This window comes from Rhinopithecus roxellana, chromosome 12 (assembly GCF_007565055.1).
Source record: "Rhinopithecus roxellana isolate Shanxi Qingling chromosome 12, ASM756505v1, whole genome shotgun sequence".
Taxonomy (NCBI): domain Eukaryota; kingdom Metazoa; phylum Chordata; class Mammalia; order Primates; family Cercopithecidae; genus Rhinopithecus; species Rhinopithecus roxellana.
Genome location: NC_044560.1, coordinates 117,799,054 through 117,803,950, shown reverse-complemented (window position 1 = coordinate 117,803,950; position 4,897 = coordinate 117,799,054).

Sequence of the window (4,897 nt, the reverse complement as noted above, 5' to 3'; positions counted from 1 at the left end):
TTTTTGAGACAGAGTCTTGCTGTGTTGCCCAGGCTGGAGTGCAATGGCATGATCTCAGCTCACTGCAACCTCTGCCTCCCGGGTTCAAGCAATTCTGCCTCAGCCACATGAGTAGCTGGGATTACAGGCATATGCCATGATGCCTGGCTAGTTTTTTTTGTTTTCTTTGTATTTTTTAGTAGACATGGGGTTTGGCCATGTTGGTCAGGCTGATCTTGAATTCCTGACCTCAGGTGATCCATCCGCCTTGGCTCCCAAAGTGCTGAGATTACAGGCGTGAGCCACTGTGCCCAGTCAAAAACACTAATATACAATATACTATAAGAGCATGGGGGTTTGTGACAGAAGAGAGGTAAAACTATTGTCTAACATATGCTTTATGTGGTCAGAACCCCTTAGAATTGTTGATATGACTGGGGACCTTTGTCGATTATAGGAAAAATAGGTTACACTACAAGATGACCATGAAACAAGAAGAGTAGGATGGGACATTGAGAGATTTCATGGAAGTAAAATGGTCGGTTACTAGAGACTGCATATGTGGTAGAAAGAAATGGAGGGGGAATGATGATCACCTCTCTTTTGAAAGGTAGTAACTGTTGCATATCACAGATTATTGAACATAGGTCTTATTTTTGGAAACTGAAGAGAGAATGGTTACCATAGAGGACAGTCCATCAAAAGAACCAGAGTAGAGTGTTCTTATAAGGGATTCACATTTGGCCCCTGAGATTGCATTTGATACTATTTTATTTAGAATATATTACACTTCTCATGTCTTAGTAAAATATAATTATTTTTAGTAATGCTGAATGAATCATGTGCCTTCTGTCAACCCAAGCATATCCCACCTCACTGGGACACTTAAACACTATAATATATCGTTAGACTCTCAAGGTTGAATGTCATCTATAACAATTTCTATCCATGTTATGTTCAAACAATATATAATTTGAGAAATACATATTCATAATTTGCACTTGAAATATTTTCTCCACACTCTGCCCCAGATGTCTTCTATGGCTATAATGCAAATGCCATGCCATAGTGGTACAATATTAGACCCCCTGAAACCTGCCTTCCCATTCATGAATGTGCACTGTGGGATCATATTTCTCCATGCCTTTTTTCTACATAACTTTCTGCATGCCTTTGCAAGAATGGCTTGTACCTTCTTTTACATGAGAGGAAAGTACAAATGTAAGCATATGAAAATTATTAGTAACTAAAATTTCTGAAATAATAACTTCTTTTTTTGTACTTGGAGCACTCCATGAAATAATTTGAAAAAAATCAGTGTTCGTGAGTTTCCTGTTAATAATGAACATAGACGATGGAATTAAAAAAAATAAACTAGAAACCTCATGTATTTAGCTTTTTTTTTTTTTTTACTGATTTGCACTTGTCGCCACTCCACTAGAACAGGAGGGAACCCCATGCAAAGTTTGGTTTAGATTTCAGGATTGGTGCTACTGTACATCAAAGTATTATAAGAATGTTTACTACAAAAGGCTTTCTGGAGAGAATGGGGTAGACTTCCCTAGCTGGTTGAAAAATGGCTAGAGAAGGCAGTGAAAGATGACTGACTTGGGGTGTTGTGATGTTTGTCTGGTTGGGCTGCAATGAGTACTCATCTGTGGTTTAAATATCCCGCTAGCCAGCTGGGCATGGAGGCTGACATCTGTAATGTCAGCACTTTGAGAGGCCCAGGTGAGAGGCTTGCCTGAGCCCAGGAATTTGAGACTAGCATAGGCAACATGGCAAGACCCTGTCTCTACAAAATTTAAAAATTAGTTGGGCATGGTGGCACATTTCTATAGTCCCAGCTACTCAGGAGGCTGAAGCAGGAGAATTCATTGAGCTCAGGAGTTGGAGGTCACAGTGAGCTAGGATCATGCCACTGCACTCCAGCCTAGGTGACAGAGCAAAGCCCTGTCCAAAAAAAAAAAAAAATCAATTTCTAGGCCAGACACAGTGGCTCACGTTTGTGATTCTAACACTTTGGAAGGCCAAGATGGGCAGATCGCTTAAACCCAGGAATTCGAGACCAGCCTGGGCAAACTTTGTCTCTATAAAAAATACCCCCACCCAAAATTAACATTTGTTAGTACCTCATAACTTCATTCATTCATTCATTCTTTTATTTATTTATTTATTTGAGACAGAGTCTAACTCTGGTGCCCATTCTGGAGTGCAGTGGAGCAATCTCAGCTCACTGCAACCTCCACCTCCCAGGCTCAAGCAATTCTCCTGCCTCATCCTCTCAAGTAGCTGGGACTACAGGCATGTACCACCATGCCTGGCTAATTTTTTTTTTTTTTTTTTTTTTTTTTTTTTTTTTTTTTTTTTTTTTTTTTTTTTTTGAGACGGAGTCTCACTCTGTCACCCAGGCTGGAGTGCAGTGGCCGGATCTCAGCTCACTGCAAGCTCCGCCTCCCGGGTTTACGCCATTCTCCTGCCTCAGCCTCCCAAGTAGCTGGGACTACAGGCACCAGCCACCTCGCCCGGCTAGCTTTTTGTATTTTTTAGTAGAGACGGAGTTTCACCGTGTTAGCCAGGATGGTCTCGAACTCCTGACCTCGTGATCCGCCCGTCTCGGCCTCCCAAAGTGCTGGGATTACAGGCTTGAGCCACCGCGCCCGACCAATTTTTGTATTTTTAATAGACACAAGGTTTCACCATACTGGCCAGGCTGATCTTGAATTCCTGACCTCAAGTGATCTGCCTGCCTAGGCCTCCCAAAGTGCTAGGATTACAGGTGTGAGCCACCATACCCAGCCTAGTACCTCATCACTTTGTGTTGCTGAATAATATTCTACGGTTTGTCTATCCATTCATTGTTTGATGGAGATTTGAACTTTTTCTACTCTTTGAAATTAGGCTATTATGGGACGGGTGCAGTGGCTCATGCCTGTAATCCCAGCACTTTGGGAGGCCGAGATGGGCAGATCACGAGGTCAGGAGATTGAGACTGTCCTGGCTAACACAGTGAAACCCTGTCTCTACTAAAAATACAAAATATTAGCCGGCCTGGTGGCGGGCGCCTGTAGTCCCAGCTACTCGGGAGGCTGAGGCAGGAGAATGGCGTGAACCCGGGAGGCGGAGCTTGCAGTGAGCCGAGATCGCGGAGATCGCACCACTGCACTCCAGCCTGGGCGACAGAGCAAGACTCCATCTCAAAAAGAAAGAAAGAGAGAGAGAGAGGAGAAAGAGAGAGAGAGAGAGAGGAGAAAGAGAGAGAGAGAAAGAAAAAGAAAAGAAAGAAAAAGAAATTAGGCTATTATGGAAAATGCTGCTATGAACAACTTTCTACAAAATGTTTTTGCAGATACATGGTTTCACTTCTCTTGGATATGTTTGTAAACATGAAATTTCTGGGTCATATGGTAATTATCGGTGATTATCTTTTTGTGGATCTGCCAAACTGTTTTCGAATGCACCTGCACCATTTTACTTTTCTATCAGCAATGTTCCAGTGTTCCGTTTTCTGCACTTCCTATCGATTATTGATGTTTGTAGTTGTTGGGTTAGCAGTAGTAACAGTATATACCCTTCTAGTCACTTACAAGTGATATTTCATTGTGATTGGATTTTCTTAATGATGAATGTTGAGTATCTGTTCATATGCTTATTAGCCATGTGTATCTTCATTGGAGAAATGTTTACTCAAAAATTTCTTTTAATATTTTAAAAATCAGATTTTGTTTTTGGTTGAGTTGTAAGAGTTATTTTATATTCTGAATACTACACCCTTATGACATATATAATTTGCAAATACTTTTTTCACTTCTGTGTACTGTTTTTCCACTTTCTTAATAGCATTCTTAATTTCGGCAAAGTTGGCAAGGTTCTTTGGCTCATACCTGTAGTCTCAGCACTTTGGGAGGCCCAAGAGGGAGGATCACCTGTGTCCAGGAGTTCGAGACCAGCCTGGGCAACATAGTGAGACCTCATCTCTACCAAAAAATAAAAAATTAGCTGGGTGTCATGGCATGCACCTGTAGTCCTAGCTACTTGGGAGGTTGAGGGGAAAGGATGGCTTCAGCCAGGGAGGTTGAGGCTGCGGTGAGCCATGACTAACACTGCACTCAGTCTGAGTGACAGAGTGAGACTCAGGATCAATACAGTAATGCAGGTTGTGATGAATAAACTTTGAAAACATGGAATTAGCTTTATTCTGGATGTTTGTATAAAGTCTGTGTTTAGAAAAATGTATACAATTATTTCAAGAATAAGAATAGTTATATAAGTTAAGAATATTGGAGGTGCTTGAGCAGTGAAATGTGTGGAAGACTGCAGTAGGAATATCAAAGAAAAATAGTCGGCCGGGTGCGGTGGCTCAAGCCTGTAATCCCAGCACTGGGAGGCCGAGACGGGCGGATCACGAGGTCAGGAGATCGAGACCATCCTGGCTAACACGGTGAAACCCCGTCTCTACTAAAAAATACAAAAAACTAGCCGGGCGAGGTGGCGGGCGCCTGTAGTCCCAGCTACTCGTGAGGCGGAGGAAGGAGAATGGCGTAAACCCGGGGGGCGGAGCTTGCAGTGAGCTGAGATCCGGCCACTGCACTCCAGCCTGGGCGACAGAGCGAGACTCCGTCTCACAAAAAAAAAAAAAAAAAAAAAAAAAAAAAAAAAAACACAACAACAAAAAAAAAGAAAAATAGTCACTGGCAGCTTCAGTGAGAAACCATAGCTCATGGAGATGTCTTAGAAGTTACTGCTTCTGGCTGCTTGATTGGGATTAGAGATGGTGAAGTCTGTGCCGTATTCATCGGAGATTAATGGCTTAGTGCTTCACTTCTGCCTTTCCTATTCCATTCAGGGTTTCCTTTTTTTTTAAACAGCATTTAAAATTCTTTTAAGTTTTTATTTATTTATATTTATTTGTTTTGAG